The sequence below is a fragment of the Xenopus tropicalis genome, chromosome 7 (genome assembly GCF_000004195.4).
Source record: "Xenopus tropicalis strain Nigerian chromosome 7, UCB_Xtro_10.0, whole genome shotgun sequence".
NCBI classification, from domain to species: Eukaryota; Metazoa; Chordata; class Amphibia; order Anura; family Pipidae; genus Xenopus; species Xenopus tropicalis.
In genome coordinates this window covers 76,718,149-76,739,151 of record NC_030683.2, presented here as the reverse complement: position 1 = coordinate 76,739,151, position 21,003 = coordinate 76,718,149, and the positions used below count along the sequence as shown (strand labels likewise).

The window sequence follows — 21,003 nt, the reverse complement described above, 5'->3', positions numbered from 1 at the left end:
CTTTTCTAGTTTTATATATATATATATATATCCACAAATAGTTTGAAATTTTAAAGATATATGTGTGTGTTTCATTCCTCTTTGTGCAATCAACATCCTCTGTCTCCTCTCCATCTTCACTAAAGATGTGTGACATGTCACCTTGTACTTGAAGGCTAGGCCTTTGAAGCCTGTTGCCATTGTCCTTCCTTCAGACTTCGGCTGCATACTTGCATACCTTATAACAACTTTATCTGACAATGTTCTAAACTGTATTGCCAATAAGTTACAATTGTTGGAGGTTTACTATCAAATCTTAATTTTTAAGTTTTTGCTTAAAAAAAGTAGTTGTACGAATGTATTTAGCTTATAAATGTTCATATATTAGGCTGTGTGTATATTTATGTGTATAGATTTCAAGTATGCAGGGGGAGCCCTTAGATGGGCCAGACATTTTTGGTAATTTAAACAATGGCATATGGGCCATACACACAGAATGCTAAACTCTGAAATGTGCCCCCATCAAAAAGTTTCTGGGTGACCCCCGGGCAACGGTAGCATATAGACTGCACACCTGGAAGTCTGAAATAGACATCTCTCTGTGTGGTTTACTTTTTGAAATCTGCAACTGCTCGTTGCTTTCATACCAATAGATTTCAGAAGTCATTCTGTGTCCAATCTACAATATCTATGTGGATATTGGGGTAAAGGTTTATTGTTACAAGACATTAAACAAATGTGCAGTTGTTCTGTGCTAAGGTCAAGCTGTATGTGTGTAAATATATTTGTGTTTGTGTATGTCTGTAGATATATATATATATATATATATATATATATATATATATATATATATATATATATATATATATATATATATATATATATATACATAAGTTTTAGCTTGGTAAATGCTTTTTCCAGTAATAAAAACAGGCCAAAAATGTAGTTTTTGTTCCAAATCATTTGATTTGCAAAATGAGGAATGAAACACACACACATATCTTTGAAATTTCAAACTATTGTGGATATATATATATATATATATATATATCTATCCACAAATAGTTGGAATTTTAAAGATATATGTGTGTGTGTGTGTGTGTTTCATTCCTCTTTTTTGCAAGTCAAATGATTTGGAACAAAAACTACATTTTTGGTCTGTTTTTATTATTGGAAAAGCATTTACCAAGCTAAAACTTAGAAAGTTCAGATTGATAGTAAACCCCCAATCAATTCTAACTTCTTTGCATGAAAGCTCTAATACAGTTGGTACCACTGTCAGATAAGATTGTTGTAAGGTATGCAGCCTAATCCCCTAGACTCCCATGCCAGAGAGATTAAGTTTTTGACAACTTGACTTAATCCCCCTGGTACCTACATACTGATCAGCAACAGGTGTGAAAGAATGTTAAGCTGTAGCAGAAACTGTAACACCTGTAACTGTAATCCCTATAAAGAATGAAGTTTGATTAATACACAAAAATCTAGCCAGGTATTGTCTCCATGTCTTGATTTCTATTGGTTGCTATACTTGTTGGCTGGTATAAATATTCCCTCCTGCTCTCATTTGAACCATACCTCATTTTGTGAATCATTGAAGTAACAAGCTCCTGTAGCTTGCCTTCCTTTTGTGAATCACAGAAACCGTTACTTCATTTTTGGCTTTTTAATTTTATTTGAAAATGGATTCTAAGAAGACACCTAACCGCTATCATCTTGCCTGCAAGTTTTGCCTGAAGCTTACAGGCAAATTGCCTTTTCATCTGAGGAGAGCCTGCATGAAACATGCAGATAACCAAGAAATTGAATTTGTGATGCAAGAAGCAAGAGGAAAGATGAGAGCAATCCTGGAAGGGCTAAGTATTGTTAATTATGAAGACCTGGACTATGAGGATTCTGATCCTAAACAATTTTTTGTCCAGTTCCTGGAGAAAAATGGCTGCTATATTAGAGGGAAGCAAGAGTCAGCAAGGTATGTATTGCTCCTGTCTGGCTGTGTCTAGACATGTATGTCCATATGTCTTTAATATTATTGTTTGTTTTTATTTCTTCTTAACAATCAATCTTTTGTTGCATTACAGCTGTGCCATGAAAGAGAGCATCCGTCCATCAAATATGGACAGAAACAAGTGTGAACGTCAATTGGCCAGCAGATGAAGTAGTGGAGACACAGGCCCCTTGTAAAGGTCTGGACCTGTAAGTATACTCGGCATATGTTCTTTTAAGATTCACCTGTCTACATTGTAATTTGCACATTGTTATTCATTGTTTCTGAAATGTTGTTGATGTTTATCAATATTGCCCTGTCAGGTCACATAAGATGATAAGCCCCAGCCCCTTGAATGCTGAAAATGGGCAGAAACAGCAACCTACACTTCAGTCACTTCAGGAGAGCATTGACTTCCTAATGTCACAATTGGCCAAAATGCATGAGAAGGTAAACTCCAGACCCTTGAATGCTGAAGCAGTGCAGAAACAGCGACCTGTTGTACAACAGGGCCTGTAAGTATACTTGCCATATGTGCATCTAATATTCACCTCTACTTTGTAATATGTGTGCATGGTTTTTTTTTTGTGTTTCAATCTTTTCTGAACTTTAGTTGATATTTATATTTTAGACCCATCGAGTCAGATGAGGAGGACTTTGTAAGCCCTGTGAATGAACAAGAGGTGGAGATGCAGGACCTGAGCTTGACCTGTAAGTATAAGTGTCATATGTACATCTAATCTACACCTGTACAGATACTAATATTAACCTCTACTTTGTAATATGCGTGCATGTTTTTTTTTTTTGTGTTTCAATCCCTTTCTGAACTTTAGTTGATCTTTATTATTTTAGCCCCATCGAGTCAGATGAGGAGAACTTCGTAAGCCCTGTGAATGAACAAGAGGTGGAGATGCAGGGACCTGAGCTTGACCTGTAAGTATAAGTGTCATATGTACATCTAATCTACACCTGTCTACATAGCAGTATGTGTTTCAACTTTTTTCAATCTGAACATTTTGTTGATTTTTTATTAATACAGTCCTGTTGAGTCAGAGGAGACCAATGCAGACCCCTTGACTGATGACAACGATGATGATGATTATGATGATGACGGCAAGGAATATGAAGAGATGGAGACACACAATCTTGTTGGAGGCTTGAACAGTAAGTTAACAAGCGTATTTTAAAGGGAAAAGTAACATTAAAAAATTTTTAACTAAATTTTTTAACTAAAAAAATCTATTCTACCCTCCCCCAATAATTGCCCTATCCTGAAAACCATTTGTTATTTTGAATGCTTTAGAAGAAAATACCTGTTAAACTTGGCTTCCGGTCATTTGACACCGGTCCATGTTGTAATAAGTACAGATTTTCAATCATTTCTAAATATATTTTTCTTTGGACTAGGAGCGAGACCAATTCAAATTACGTTCTGCTTAGAAGAAGAATGATGGCTGCAGGCATGTATAGAAAACACTCTCTTGAATGTGGGTGTTCTTGCTCGCTTCCGAAAATATCTGCAGCAAGAATTACAAGTAAGAAGATGGTCACAAGAGGTAAGAGTCACACCTGTCTATGTAAACATTTGTTGTTTACCTTTGTTATTTTGGCTGTTCACATTTCCTCATAATGATATTTATTCCTGTGTATCATTTTAGGTGGCAAATGTGGCCAGGTTTTTGTATTTTGTGGACCCCTCCAAGGCATCCTTAAGCTTCCTGACCGACACACAGAAGACGTTGGACTTTTTACGGCACTTGAGAATTTGGGGAACGCTCATGCCACAATGTTTTCGTACCTGAAACATATCAAGAGGTTTGTGAGATCTCAAACAGATACTTTGTCCAGCGGATCCCATCAAGTGAAGAACTTGTCGGAAAATGCAAACGCTATCTCGACATGACCTCGCCTCTGCAGCGAAGGCTGAGCAAGGAATTTCGGCCAGCGTTGTGGGGAAAAAGTAAGTATGCTTTAGTACCTGTGCATTTATTTTGGCCTTTTTGTGTGTGTAGGTTTGGTGTGTAACATTTACTACCCCTATTCACAGGTTTGACTATCTGACATCTGCAAAAAAGGACCCCTCAGAGTGTCAACGGATCCTCATAGTGGCCAGACCAACATTTGAGCAGATAATAAAGAAGGCCAAGATGGGTGGACGTCTTTTGGAGAAGGAAAAGTCTTATGTCGTCTATTACTTGAGGCACTGATTGTCTTAAAATACCTCCAGCGACCAGGGGTTGTGCAAAATATGACTGTGAGTATACATGATACATTTTTTCACTGCCATGCTTTTTATGTTCCGCTGACATGATATGAACGTGAACTTTTTGATATTTACCGATCTTGTGTCTTTTTTGCTTATAGGTGGAAGAATGGTGCAAGAGGATACCATCTGCTTGCAAAACCCGTATGGTCATTGGTGTAAAAAGGCATAAGACATCCACTCAGCAAGTCGCCTCTATACTGCTAGAAGAAGAAGAAGAAGAGGTTATGTCTGAAACAAACAAACATTGCATATTGTGATAGACTTTTTGCATAGCATTTTTTTAACTTGACTTTCTTTTCTGTCATTTTAGTGGTTTTGATGTTTTTTATAAAAAAATACGGCCATCATTTATCAGGAGTGGGAAATGCCCACAGACATTTTTCATATCGTCAACAGGGGAACCAATTCACAGTGTGACGAATGACATCGCCCGGCTTCATCATAAGTAAGTATAGATTGTCGCATACAAATACAAGTATTTGTTAGTTCTTCCTCAGAAACTATAGCTATCGTGTGATTACTGGCATAGGCTTACGTTCTAGCCCCGTTTAGTACTGGTTTCAACGTTCACATTTCTGAACATACATTTTTTCCCTTAGGTTTAAATTGCGCCCTGTCACAAGTCAAGAGGCTAGAAGGACAATGGAGACATACATGGTCTCCCACTTTCAAACTGATGCTCAGAGGAACATGTTTGCCAGGTTGCTTGGCCATTCAAAATGTGACTGCCGCGAAGGATATATGGCGAGAAGACCGTTGACAATATGGTAGAAGCGGCAGGAAATGATGAAGAGGGCGATGCATGAATCCCAGCCATCAACATCAAGGTAATTTAATAGAGCATTTACATGCTTTGCATATGCAATTTTTTTTTTTTTAAGTACAGATTAAATTATGATTTATACAGGAAAGCAGGGAATAAACCACTCGTTTCTTTTTAATTATTCATTTAACAGGTGTCAAGAGGTGCCACAGAAGCCCCTGCAAGAAGAAACACCAGAAGTCTCCCGTGGGTTGAGGGAGGAAGCCTTTTGAAAATTTAAAAAGTGCCACCCACTTACTATTGATGCCACGCCTCCTTGCTTAAGGCCAGCACTAGGCTTTTCCCGTGAGTACGGCCAGTACGTTTATGACCGTTGGAGAAAACAGCAAAATAAGATGAGAGTGGATTATGTTGCTGGTAAGTCTTCCTAAATTGTTGAATGTTCAATCACTGAATGTATCCGTTTGTATACGTTACCAAGTGAATATCTAATAATTCTTTCTTCTCTACCCATCCATTCTAGGACTTCTCAAATATGAGAATCCACATGAAGAAAGAGATGTATCCAAGGCACTGGATGGAAGACCAACTTGCCACCGATAAGGGATATTTTGGAAACCTGTAACCCTCGGGTAATAGTGAATCAGGTTTCTGAACACGTTCCAAGTGGAATGGGCATGAATCAACTGAAAAAAGATAAGTACACTTATTTACTTCCCTCCCCGACACCCTTGTCTCTCACGCACTCACTCTGCCTCTCTGAGTTATATTTGTTATCAAATTTATAACATATGTTTTATTTTTTAGGTCTAAAAAGAAGCACAACTTGGATATCAGAATGGCCATAAATTCATCCAGAATAAGATAAGTACACCTATTTTATACTTATTTTCTGACATTACTATTTAGCATTTTTTCTCTTTTTCTCCGCCCTTCTTTTTTTTTTCTAATGAACAATACATCGACACAGTTTAGATAATTGACTGTGACCATTCTGATATCTATATTATTTTTAGGCTTTAAAAATAAGCAGAGTCATCACTGGAGTTTTTAGAGAGAATGGTGAAATACTTTGGCTTCTGAAGCATTCCTCATGTGAGATGCAGATGAGAAACCAGCACCTGAAACCATCAAAAGAGTCTGAAGAGATTGTCAGTCTACTGGATATGCCACATGAGGGAAACCATGAAATACTTTGGACTTTTTTTTTTTTGAGGGGGGGGGAGTTTTTAGAGAAAATTGTGAAATACTTTGTCTTCTGAAGCATTCCTCATGAGAGATGCAGATGAGACACCAGCACCTGAAACCATCAAAAGAGTCTGAAGAGATTGTCAGCAACTGATCTGCCACATGAAGGAAACCATGAAATACTTTGGACATTTTTTTAAGGGGTGGTGTTATTTAATTTTTCCTTTCAGAGTGTTAATAAATGTTCCTTTACTTATAAACCTCTTGTGTATTCTCATTGAGTGCCCTGGAAATGCTAGGCCCTGCTGAAGTCCCCATGCTTACCTGTTTCGGGGGGGGGGGGTGTGGCTGGCAAAACCTTAACAATAGCTTGTGGCTACCTCATTAGCAATTGAAGGACACAGCCCCCAGGAATCCCTTGCACTACATACCCCATGATGCCCTCTGAAGCTAGGGCTCAGATAGCTGTTGTAAATATATGGACCATATATATATTTTTTATATATGCACATTTATGTGTGTGTGTGTGTGTAATTTACTTGGGATAAAAGTTTATTGCTCCAAGACATTAGACAATAGAGCAGTTGTTCTGTGCTAAGGTCAAGCTGTATGTGTGTAAATATATTTGTGTTTGTGTATGTCTGTATATATATATATATCCACAAATAGTTTGAAATTTTAAAGATATATGTGTGTGTTTCATTCCTCTTTGTGCAATCAACATCCTCTGTCTCCTCTCCATCCTCACAAAAGATGTGTGACATGTCACCTTGTGCTTTAAGGCTAGGCCTTTGAAGCCTGTTGCCATTGTCCTTCCTTCAGATTCCGGCTGCATACTTGCATACCTTATAACAACTTTGATGTGATATGTCATAAGGTGTAAAAGAAAGTTGTGAGACTAATTCCTCAATTGAGGTGACAAAGTCCATAATGCATAATCCCCAAGACTCCTGAAACAAACATATTAATTGAACAGAGACATCCAAAACTTACAAAGCAGGCATTATAGGTTAAAACCATTTTAAAATCTATCTATCTATCTATCTATCTATCTATCTATCTATCTATCATCTATCTATCCATCCTTACTAACACACAGCTTAAACTAAGCACAAATCAACCAATCTATTTTCAAATGTCTTGCAACAATAAGAATTTACTAAAAATGAGTTACAAAGACAAATGTGCCATATCTAAAATAACCATTCCAACTAATATAAACTATATACATATCTATATTCTACTGCTTCAATATACATTTAGCAAAGTGACTAAGTTTTACCTGCAACATATGGGGGTTTAACCTTAAGAAGTAAACATGTTGCAGGTAAAAATTGGCTCCTTTGCTAAATGTATATTAAAGCAGTAGAATTCTTAATAATCACAAAATTCAGTGTAGGACTGGCCAGAAGGATGACTTTGACATAGTTGGCAAGCTTGAAGTATATTGCAATATATGGACAAACAATCCCTGTTTTGCTTAAAGGGTAGGGCATTTCTTAGTAGCCTTAATGCACAGAATGCCTTAATGTCCTTTAATATTGATAATGGGGTGAGTGCAGAGGATCTTTTCTAGTTTTATATATATATATATATATCCACAAATAGTTTGAAATTTTAAAGATATATGTGTGTGTTTCATTCCTCTTTGTGCAATCAACATCCTCTGTCTCCTCTCCATCTTCACTAAAGATGGTGTGACATGTCACCTTGTACTTGAAGGCTAGGCCTTTGAAGCCTGTTGCCATTGTCCTTCCTTCAGACTTCGGCTGCCATACTTGCATACCTTATAACAACTTTATCTGACAATGTTCTAAACTGTATTGCCAATAAGTTACAATTGTTGGAGGTTTACTATCAAATACTTAGTTTTTAAGTTTTTGCTTAAAAAAAGTAGTTGTACGAATGTATTTAGCTTATAATGTTTCATATATTAGGCTGTGTGTATATTTATGTGTATAGATTTCAAGTATGCAGGGGGAGCCCTTAGATGGGCCAGACATTTTTGGTATTTAAACAATGGCATATGGGCCATACCACACAGAATGCTAAACTCTGAAATGTGCCCCATCAAAAAGTTTTCTGGGTGACCCCCGGGCAACGGTAGCATATAGACTGCCACACCTGGAAGTCTGAAATAGACATCTCTCTGTGTGGTTTACTTTTTGAAATCTGCAACTGCTCGTTGCTTTCATACCAATAGATTTCAGAAGTCCATTCTGTGTCCAATCTACAATATCTATGTGGATATTGGGGTAAAGGTTTATTGTTACAAGACATTAAACAAATGTGCAGTTGTTCTGTGCTAAGGTCAAGCTGTATGTGTGTAAATATATTTGTGTTTGTGTATGTCTGTAGTATATATATATATATATATATATATATATATATATATATATATATATATACATAAGTTTTAGCTTGGTAAATGCTTTTTCCAGTAATAAAAACAGGCCAAAAATGTAGTTTTTGTTCCAAATCATTTGATTTGCAAAATGAGGAATGAAACACACACACATATCTTTGAAATTTCAAACTATTTGTGGATATATATATATATATATATATATATATCTATCCACAAATAGTTTGAAATTTTAAAGATATATGTGTGTGTGTGTGTGTTTCATTCCTCTTTTTGCAAGTCAAATGATTTGGAACAAAAACTACATTTTTGGTCTGTTTTTATTATTGGAAAAAGCATTTACCAAGCTAAAACTTAGAAAGTTCAGATTTGATAGTAAACCCCCAATCAATTCTAACTTCTTTGCATGAAAGCTCTAATACAGTTGGTACCACTGTCAGATAAGATTGTTGTAAGGTATGCAGCCTAATCCCCTAGACTCCCATGCCAGAGAGATTAAGTTTTTGACAACTTGACTTAATCCCCCTGGTACCTACATACTGATCAGCAACAGGTGTGAAAGAATGTTAAGCTGTAGCAGAAACTGTAACACCTGTAACTGTAATCCCTATAAAGAATGAAGTTTGATTAATACACAAAAATCTAGCCAGGTATTGTCTCCATGTCTTGATTTCTATTGGTTGCTATACTTGTTGGCTGGTATAAATATTCCCTCCTGCTCTCATTTGAACCATACCTCATTTTGTGAATCATTGAAGTAACAAGCTCCTGTAGCTTGCCTTCCTTTTGTGAATCACAGAAACCGTTACTTCATTTTTGGCTTTTTAATTTTATTTGAAAATGGATTCTAAGAAGACACCTAACCGCTATCATCTTGCCTGCAAGTTTTGCCTGAAGCTTACAGGCAAATTGCCTTTTCATCTGAGGAGAGCCTGCATGAAACATGCAGATAACCAAGAAATTGAATTTGTGATGCAAGAAGCAAGAGGAAAGATGAGAGCAATCCTGGAAGGGCTAAGTATTGTTAATTATGAAGACCTGGACTATGAGGATTCTGATCCTAAACAATTTTTTGTCCAGTTCCTGGAGAAAAATGGCTGCTATATTAGAGGGAAGCAAGAGTCAGCAAGGTATGTATTGCTCCTGTCTGGCTGTGTCTAGACATGTATGTCCATATGTCTTTAATATTATTGTTTGTTTTTATTTCTTCTTAACAATCAATCTTTTGTTGCATTACAGCTGTGCCATGAAAGAGAGAGCATCCGTCCATCAAATATGGACAGAAACAAGGTGAACGTCAATTGGCCAGCAGATGAAGTAGTGGAGACACAGGCCCCTTGTAAAGGTCTGGACCTGTAAGTATACTCGGCATATGTTCTTTTAAGATTCACCTGTCTACATTGTAATTTGCACATTGTTATTCATTGTTTCTGAAATGTTGTTGATGTTTATCAATATTGCCCTGTCAGGTCACATAAGATGATAAGCCCCAGCCCCTTGAATGCTGAAAATGGGCAGAAACAGCAACCTACACTTCAGTCACTTCAGGAGAGCATTGACTTCCTAATGTCACAATTGGCCAAAATGCATGAGAAGGTAAACTCCAGACCCTTGAATGCTGAAGCAGTGCAGAAACAGCGACCTGTTGTACAACAGGGCCTGTAAGTATACTTGCCATATGTGCATCTAATATTCACCTCTACTTTGTAATATGTGTGCATGGTTTTTTTTTTTGTGTTTCAATCTTTTCTGAACTTTAGTTGATATTTATTATTTTAGACCCATCGAGTCAGATGAGGAGGACTTTGTAAGCCCTGTGAATGAACAAGAGGTGGAGATGCAGGGACCTGAGCTTGACCTGTAAGTATAAGTGTCATATGTACATCTAATCTACACCTGTACAGATACTAATATTAACCTCTACTTTGTAATATGCGTGCATGTTTTTTTTTTTTGTGTTTCAATCCTTTCTGAACTTTAGTTGATCTTTATTATTTTAGCCCCATCGAGTCAGATGAGGAGAACTTCGTAAGCCCTGTGAATGAACAAGAGGTGGAGATGCAGGGACCTGAGCTTGACCTGTAAGTATAAGTGTCATATGTACATCTAATCTACACCTGTCTACATAGCAGTATGTGTTTCAACTTTTTTCAATCTGAACATTTTGTTGATTTTTTATTAATACAGTCCTGTTGAGTCAGAGGAGACCAATGCAGACCCCTTGACTGATGACAACGATGATGATGATTATGATGATGACGGCAAGGAATATGAAGAGATGGAGACACACAATCTTGTTGGAGGGCTTGAACAGTAAGTTAACAAGCGTATTTTAAAGGGAAAAGTAACATTAAAAAATTTTTAACTAAATTTTTTAACTAAAAAAATCTATTCTACCCTCCCCCAATAATTGCCCTATCCTGAAAACCATTTGTTATTTTGAATGCTTTAGAAGAAAATACCTGTTAAACTTGGCTTCCGGTCATTTGACACCGGTCCATGTTGTAATAAGTACAGATTTTCAATCATTTCTAAATATATTTTTCTTTGGACTAGGAGCGAGACCAATTCAAATTACGTTCTGCTTAGAAGAAGAATGATGGCTGCAGGCATGTATAGAAAACACTCTCTTGAATGTGGTGTTCTTGCTCGCTTCCGAAAATATCTGCAGCAAGAATTACAAGTAAGAAGATGGTCACAAGAGGTAAGAGTCACACCTGTCTATGTAAACATTTGTTGTTTACCTTTGTTATTTTGCTGTTCACATTTCCTCATAATGATATTTATTCCTGTGTATCATTTTAGGCAATATCTTGTTATCTGCATGTTTCTGCAGGCTCTCCTCAGATGAAGAAGGCAATTTGCCTGTAAGCTTCAGGCAAAACTTGCAGGCAAGATGATAGCGTTAGGTGTCTTCTTAGAATCCATTTTCAAATAAAATTAAAAAGCCAAAAATGAAGTAACGGTTTCTGTGATTCACAAAAAGAAGGCAAGCTACAGGAGCTTGTTACTTCAATGATTCACAAAATGAGGTATGGTTCAAATGAGAGCAGGAGGGAATATTTATACCAGCCAACAAGTATAGCAACCAATAGAAATCAAGACATGGAGACAATACCTGGCTAGTTTTTGTGTATTAATCAAACTTCATTCTTTATATGGGATTACAGTTACAGGTGTACAGTTTCTGCTACAGCTTAACATTCTTTCACACCTGTTGCTGATCAGTATGTAGGTACCAGGGGGATTAAGTCAAGTTGTCAAAAACTTAATCTCTCTGGCATGGGAGTCTAGGGGATTAGGCTGCATACCTTACAACAATCTTATCTGACAGTGGTACCAACTGTATTAGAGCTTTCATGCAAAGAAGTTAGAATTGATTGGGGTTTACTATCAAATCTGAACTTTCTAAGTTTTAGCTTGGTAAATGCTTTTTCCAATAATAAAAACAGACCAAAAATGTAGTTTTTGTTCCAAATCATTGACTTGCAAAAAGAGGAATGAACACACACACACACACACATATATCTTTAAAATTTCAAACTATTTGTGGATATATATATATATATATATATATATATATATATATATATCCACAAATAGTTTGAAATTTCAAAGATATGTGTGTGTGTTTCATTCCTCATTTTGCAAATCAAATGATTTGGAACAAAAACTACATTTTTGGCCTGTTTTTATACTGAAAAGCATTTACAAAAGAGACTAAAACAAACATATCTTGAATTTCAAATATATTTATATATATATATATATATATATATATATATATATATATTATATCCACAAATAGTTTGGAATTTTAAAGATATATGTGTACTGTGTGTTTGTGTGTTTCATTCCTCTTTTTGCAAGTCAAATGATTTGGAACAAAAACTTACATTTGCAGTGAAAAAATGTATTCATGTATACTCACAGTCATATTTTGCACAACCCCTGGTCGCTGGAGTATTTTAAGACAATCAGTGCCTCCAAGTTAATAGACGACATAAGACTTTCCTTCTCCAAAGACGTCCACCCATCTTGGCCTTCTTTATTATCTGCTCAAATGTTGGTCTGGCCACTATGAGGATCCGTTGACACTCTGAGGGGTCCTTTTTTGCAGATGTCAGATAGTCAAACCTGTGAATAGGCGGTAGTAAATGTTACACACCAAACCTACACACACAAAAAGCCAAAATAAATGCACAGGTACTAAAAGCATACTTACTTTTTCCCCACAACGTGCCGAAATTCCCTTGCTCAGCCTTCGCTGCAGAGGCGAGGTCATGTCGAGATAGCGTTTGCATTTTCCGACAAGTTCTTCACTTTGATGGGATCGCTGGACAAAGTATCTGTTTGAGATCTCACAAACCTCTTGATATGTTTCAGGTACGAAAACATTGTGGCATGAGCGTTCCCAAATTCTCAAGTGCCGTAAAAAAGTCCAACGTCTTCTGGTGTCGGTCAGGAAGCTTAAGATGCCTTGGAGGGGTCCACAAAATACAAAAACCTGGCCACATTTGCACCTAAAATGATACACAGGAATAAATATCATTATGAGGAAATGTGAACAGCAGAAATAACAAGAGGTAAACAACAAATGTTTACATAGACAGGTGTGACTCTTACCTCTTGTGACCATCTTCTTACTTGTAATTCTTGCTGCAGATATTTTCGGAAGCGAGCAGAAACCACATATTCAAGAGAGTGTTTTCTATACATGCCTGCAGCCATCATTCTTCTTCTAAGCAGAACGTAATTTGAATTGGTCTCGCTCCTAGTCCAAAGAAAAATATATTTAGAAATGATTGAAAATCTGTACTTATTACAACAATGGACCGGTGTCAAATGACCGGCAAGCCAAGTTTAACAGGTATTTTCTTCTAAAGCATTTCAAAATAACAAAGTGGTTTTCAGGATAGGGCAATTATTGGGGGAGGGTAGAATAGATTTTTTTAGTTAAAAAATTTAGTTAAAAATTTTTTAATGTTACTTTTCCCTTTAAAATACGCTTGTTAACTTACTGTTCAAGCCCTCCAACAAGATTGTGTGTCTCCATCTCTTCATATTTCCTTGCCGTCATCATCATAATCATCATCATCGTTGTCATCAGTCAAGGGGTCTGCATTGGTCTCCTCTGACTCAACAGGACTGTATTAATAAAAAATCAACAAAATGTTCAGATTGAAAAAAGTTGGAAACACATACTGCTATGTAGACAGGTGTAGATTTAGATGTACATATGACACTATATACTTACAGGTCAAGCTCAGGTCCCTGCATCTCCACCTCTTGTTCATTCACAGGGCTTACGAAGTTCTCCTCATCTGACTCGATGGGGCTAAAATAATAAAGATCAACTAAAGTTCAGAAAGGATTGAAACACAAAAAAAAAAAACATGCACGCATATTACAAAGTAGAAGGTTAATATTAGTATCTGTACAGTGTAGATTAGATGTACATATGACACTTATACTTACAGGTCAAGCTCAGGTCCTGATCTCCACCTCTTGTTCATTCACAGGGCTTACAAAGTCCTCCTCATCTGACTCGATGGCGTCTAAAATAATAAATATCAACTAAAGTCAGAAAAGATTGAAAACACAAAAAAAAGACCATGCACACATATTACAAAGTAGAGTGAATATTAGATGCACATATGGCAAGTATACTTACAGGCCCTGTTGTACAACAGGTCGCTGTTTCTGCCACTGCTTCAGCATTCAAGGGTCTGGAGTTTACCTTCTCATGCATTTTTGGCCAATTGTACATTAGGGAAGTCAATGCTCTCCTGAAGTGACTGAAGTGTAGGTTGCTGTTCTTGCCCATTTTCAGCATTCAAGGGGCTGGGGCTTATCATCTTATGTGACCTGACAGGGCAATATGATAAACATCAACAACATTCAGAAACAATGAATAACAATGTGCAAATTACAATGTAGACAGGTGAATCTTAAAAGAACATATGCCGAGTATACTTACAGGTCCAGACCTTTACAAGGGCCTGCTGTCTCCACTACTTCATCTGCTGGCCAATTGACGTTCACCTTGTTTCTGTCCATATTTGAATGGACGGATGCTCTCTTTCATGGCACAGCTGTAATGCACAAAGATTGATTGTTAAGAAGAAAAATAAAAACAAACAATAATATTAAAGACATATGGACATACATGTCTAGACACAGCAGACAGGAGCAATACATACCTTGCTGACTCTTGCTTCCCTCTAATATAGCAGCCATTTTTCTCCAGGAACTGGACAAAAATTGTTTAGGATCAGAATCCTCATAGTCCAGGTCTTCATAATTAACAATACTTAGCCCTTCCAAGGATTGCTCTCATCTTTCCTCTTGCTTCTTGCATCACAAATTCAATTTCTTGGTTATCTGCATGTTTCATGCAGGCTCTCCTCAGATGAAAAGGCAATTTGCCTGTAAGCTTCAGGCAAAACTTGCAGGCAAGATGATAGCGGTTAGGTGTCTTCTTAGAATCCATTTTCAAATAAAATTAAAAAGCCAAAAATGAAGTAACGGTTTCTGTGATTCACAAAAGGAAGGCCAAGCTACAGGAGCTTGTTACTTCAATGATTCACAAAATGAGGTATGGTTCAAATGAGAGCAGGAGGGAATATTTATACCAGCCAACAAGTATAGCAACCAATAGAATCAAGACATGGAGACAATACCTGGCTAGATTTTTGTGTATTAATCAAACTTCATTCTTTATAGGGATTACAGTTACAGTGTTACAGTTTCTGCTACAGCTTAACATTCTTTCACACCTGTTGCTGATCAGTATGTAGGTACCAGGGGGATTAAGTCAAGTTGTCAAAAACTTTAATCTCTCTGGCATGGGAAGTCTAGGGGATTAGGCTGCATACCTTACAACAATCTTATCTGACAAGTGGTACCAACTGTATTAGAGCTTTCATGCAAAAGAAGTTGAGAATTGATTGGGGGTTTACTATCATAATCTGAAACTTTCTAAAGTTTTAGCCTTGGTTAAATGACTTGTTCCAATAATTAAAAAATCAGGTACCAAAAATGTGAGTTTGGGTCCAAATCAGTTTGACTTAGCAAAAAGAGGAATGTTGTTTGGTATCATCTACACGACTATTCACACAGCTACATTATATTCTAGGTGTTTGAAATTTCAGGGACTTATTTGTGGATATATATATATATATATATATATATATATATATATATATTCCACAAATAGTTTGAAATTTCAAAGATATGTGTGTTGTGTTTCATTCCTCATTTTGGCAAATCAAATGATTTTGAACAAAAACCTACCATTTTTGGCCTGGTTTTTATCACTGAAAAAGCATTTGATTTGCAATTAATGAGGACATGAAACACACACACATATATTGAAATTTCAAACTATTTTGGATATTATATATTACTTATATAGTATATATAGTATATATATATATATCCACAAATAGTTTGGAATTTTAAAGATATATGTGTGTGGTGTGTGTGTGTTTCATTCCTCTTTTTGCAAGTCAAATGATTTGGAACAAAAACTACATTTTTGGTCTGTTTTTATTATTGGAAAAAGCATTTACCAAGCTAAAACTTAGAAAGTTCAGATTTGATAGTAAACCCCCAATCAATTCTAACTTTTTGCATGAAAGCTCTAATACAGTTTGGTACCACTGTCAGATAAGATTGTTGTAAGGTATGCAGCCTAATCCCCTAGACTCCCATGCCAGAGAGATTAAGTTTTTGACAACTTGACTTAATCCCCCTGGTACCTACATACTGATCAGCAACAGGTGTGAAAGAATGTTAAGCTGTAGCAGAAACTGTAACACCTGTAACTGTAATCCCTATAAAGAATGAAGTTTGATTAATACACAAAAATCTAGCCAGGTATTGTCTCCATGTCTTGATTTCTATTGGTTGCTATACTTGTTGGCTGGTATAAATATTCCCTCCTGCTTCTCATTTGAACCATACCTCATTTTGTGAATCATTGAAGTAACAAGCTCCTGTAGCTTGCCTTCCTTTTGTGAATTCACAGAAACCGTTACTTCATTTTTGGCTTTTTAATTTTATTTGAAAATGGATTCTAAGAAAGACACCTAACCGCTATCATCTTGCCTGCAAGTTTTGCCTGAAGCTTACAGGCAAATTGCCTTTTCATCTGAGGAGAGCCTGCATGAAACATGCAGATAACCAAGAAATTGAATTTGTGATGCAAGAAGCAAGAGGAAAGATGAGAGCAATCCTGGAAGGGCTAAGTATTGTTAATTATGAAGACCTGGACTATGAGGGATTCTGATCCTAAACAATTTTTTTGTCCAGTTCCTGGAGAAAAATGGCTGCCTATATTAGAGGGAAGCAAGAGTCAGCAAGGTATGTATTGCTCCTGTCTGGCTGTGTCTAGACATGTATGTCCATATGTCTTTAATATTATTGTTTGTTTTTATTTCTTCTTAACAATCAATCTTTTGTGTGCATTACAGCTGTGCCATGAAAGAGAGCATCCCGTCCATCAAATATGGACAGAAACAAGGTGAACGTCAATTGGGCCAGCAGATGAAGTAGTGGAGACACAGGCCCCTTGTAAAGGTCTGGACCTGTAAGTATACTCTGGCATATGTTCTTTTAAGATTCACCTGTCTACATTGTAATTTGCACATTGTTATTCATTGTTTCTGAAATGTTGTTGATGTTTATCAATATTGCCCTGTCAGGTCACATAAGATGATAAGCCCCAGCCCCTTGAATGCTGAAAATGGGCAGAAACAGCAACCTACACTTCAGTCACTTCAGGAGAGCATTGACTTCCTAATGTCACAATTGGCCAAAATGCTATGAGAAGGTAAACTCCAGACCCTTGAATGCTGAAGCAGTGCAGAAACAGCGACCTGTTGTACAACAGGGCCTGTAAGTATACTTGCCATATGGCATCTATATTCACCTCTACTTTGTAATATGTGTGCATGGTTTTTTTTTTGTGTTTCAATCTTTTCTGAACTTTAGTTGATATTTATTATTTTAGACCCATCGAGTCAGATGAGGGAGGACTTTGTAAGCCCTGTGAATGAACAAGAGGTGGAGATGCAGGGACCTGAGCTTGACCTGTAAGTATAAGTGTCATATGTACATCTAATCTACACCTGTACAGATACTAATATTAACTCTACTTTGTAATATGCGTGCATGTTTTTTTTTTTGTGTGTTCAATCCTTTCTGAACTTTAGTTGATCTTTATTATTTTAGCCCCATCGAGTCAGATGAGGAGAACTTCGGTAAGCCCTGTGAATGAACAAGAGGTGGAGATGCAGGGACCTGAGCTTGACCTGTAAGTATAAGTGTCATATGTACATCTAATCTACACCTGTCTACATAGCAGTATGTGTTTCAACTTTTTTCAATCTGAACATTTTGTTGATTTTTTTATTAATACAGTCCTGTTGAGTCAGAGGAGACCAATGCAGACCCCTTGACTGATGACAACGATGATGATGATTATGATGATGACGGCAAGGAATATTGAAGAGATGGAGACACACAATCTTGTTGGAGGGCTTGAACAGTAAGTTTAACAAGCGTATTTTAAAGGGAAAAGTAACATTAAAAAAATTTTTAACTAAATTTTTTAACTAAAAAAATCTATTCTACCCTCCCCCAATAATTGCCCTATCCTGAAAACCATTTGTTATTTTGAATGCTTTAGAAGAAAATACCTGTTAAACTTGGCTGTCCGGTCATTTGACACCGGTCCATGTTGTAATAAGTACAGATTTTCAATCATTTCTAAATATATTTTTCTTTGGACTAGGAGCGATGGGACCAATTCAAATTACGTTCTGCTTAGAAGGAAGAATGATGGCTGCAGCATGTATAGAAAACACTCTCTTGAATGTGGTGTTCTTGCTCGCTTCCGAAAATATCTGCAGCAAGAATTACAAGTAAGAAGATGGTCACAAGAGGTAAGAGTCACACCTGTCTATGTAAACATTTGTTGTTTACCTTTGTTATTTTGCTGTTCACATTTCCTCATAATGATATTTATTCCTGTGTATCATTTTAGGTGGCAAATGTGGCCAGGTTTTTGTATTTTGTGGACCCTCCAAGGCATCCTTAAGCTTCCTGACCGACACACAGAGACGTTGGACTTTTTTTTACGGCACTTGAGAATTTGGGGAACGCTCATGCCAAATGTTTTCGTACCTGAAACATATCAAGAGGTTTGTGAGATCTCAAACAGATACTTTGTCCAGCGGATCCCATCAAAGTGAAGAACTTGTCGGAAAATGCAAACGCTATCTCGACATGACCTCGCCTCTGCAGCGAAGGCTGAGCAAGGGAATTTCGGCCAGCGTTGTGGGGAAAAAGTAAGTATGCTTTAGTACCTGTGCATTTATTTTGGCTTTTTGTGTGTGTAGGTTTGTGTGTAACATTTACTACCCCTATTCACAGGTTTGACTATCTGACATCTGCAAAAAGGACCCCTCAGAGTGTCAACGGATCCTCATAGTGGCCAGACCAACATTTGAGCAGATAATAAAGAAGGCCAAGATGGGTGGGACGTCTTTTGGAGAAGGAAAAGTCTGATTGTCGTCTATTACTTGGAGGCACTGATTGTCTTAAAATACCTCCAGCGACCAGGGGTTGTGCAAAATATGACTGTGAGTATACATGATACATTTTTTTCACTGCCATGCTTTTATGTTCCGCTGACATGATATGAACGTGAACTTTTTGATATTTTTACCGATCCTTGTGTCTTTTTTGCTTATAGGTGGAAGAATGGTGCAAGAGGGATACCATCTGCTTGCAAAACCCGTATGGGTCATTGGTGTAAAAAGGCATAAGACATCCACTCAGCAAGTCGCCTCTATACTGCTAGAAGAAGAAGAAGGGTATATGTCTGAAACAAACAAACATTGCATATTGTGATAGACTTTTTGCATAGCATTTTTTTTAACTTGACTTTCTTTTCTGTCATTTTAGTGGTTTGATGTTTTTTATAAAAAAATACGGCCATCATTTATCAGGAGTGGGAAATGCCCACAGACATTTTTCATATCGTCAACAGGGGAACCAATTCACAGTGTGACGAATGACATCGCCCGGCTTCATCATAAGTAAGTATAGATTGTCGCATACAAATACAAGTATTTGTTAGTTCTTCTCAGAAACTATAGCTATCGTGTGATTACTGGCATAGGCTTACGTTCTAGCCCCGTTTAGTACTGGTTTCAACGTTCACATTTCTGAACATACATTTTTTCCCTTAGGTTTAAATTGCGCCCTGTCACAAGTCAAGAGGCTAGAAGGACAATGGAGACATACATGGTCTCCCACTTTCAAACTGATGCTCAGAGGAACATGTTTGCCAGGTTGCTTGGCCATTCAAATGTGACTGCCGGAAGGATATATGGCGAGAAGACCGTTGACAATATGGGTAGAAGCGGCAGAAATGATGAAGAGGGCGATGCATGAATCCCCAGCCATCAACAATCAAGGTAATTTAATAGAGCATTTACATGGCTTTGCATATGCAATTTTTTTTTTTTAAGTACAGATAAATTATGATTTATACAGAAAGCAGGGAATAACCACTCGTTTCTTTTTAATTATTCATTTAACAGGTGTCAAGAGGTGCCACAGAAGCCCCTGCAAGAAAGAAACACCAGAAGTCTCCCGTGGGTTGAGGGAGGAAGCCTTTGAAAATTTAAAAAGTGCCACCCACCTTACTATTGATGCCACGCCTCCTTGCTTAAAGGCAGCACTAGGCTTTTCCCGTGAGTACGGCCAGTACGTTTATGACCGTTGGAGAAAACAGCAAAATAAGATGAGAGTGGATTATGTTGCTGGTAAGTCTTCCTAAATTGTTGAATGTTCAATCACTGAATGTTATCCGTTTGTATACGTTACCAAGTGATATCTAATAATTCTTTCTTCTCTACCCATCCATTCTAGGACTTCTCAAATATGAGAATCCACATGAAGAAAGAGATGTATCCAAGGCACTGGATGGAAGACCAACTTGCCACCGATAAGGGATATTTTGGAAACCTGTAACCCTCGGTAATAGTGAATCAGGTTTCTGAACACGTTCCAAGTGGAATGGGCATGAATTCAACTTGAAAAAAGATAAGTACACTTATTTACTTCCCTCCCCGACACCTTGTCTCTCACGCACTCACTCTGCCTCTCTGAGTTATATTTGTTATCAAATTTATAACATATGTTTTATTTTTTAGGTCTAAAAAGAAGCACAACTTGGATATCAGAATGGCCATAAATTCATCCAGAATAAGATAAGTACACCTATTTTATACTTATTTTCTGACATTACTATTTAGCATTTTTTCTCTTTTTCTCCGCCCTTGCTTTTTTTTTCTAATGAACAATACATCGACACAGTTTAGATAATTGACTGTGACCATTCTGATATCTATATTATTTTTAGGCTTTAAAAAATAAGC

General features: G+C 37.0%; 2 pseudogenes; both read left to right on the top strand.

The window, feature by feature from the left end:
- The first annotated feature begins 1,661 nt into the window (after nucleotides 1–1,661).
- On the top strand, nucleotides 1,662–6,337 carry LOC116412361 (annotated as a pseudogene).
- Nucleotides 6,338–9,388: 3,051 nt separating this feature from the next.
- Nucleotides 9,389–20,839, top strand: LOC100496030 (annotated as a pseudogene).
- Nucleotides 20,840–21,003: the final 164 nt, after the last annotated feature.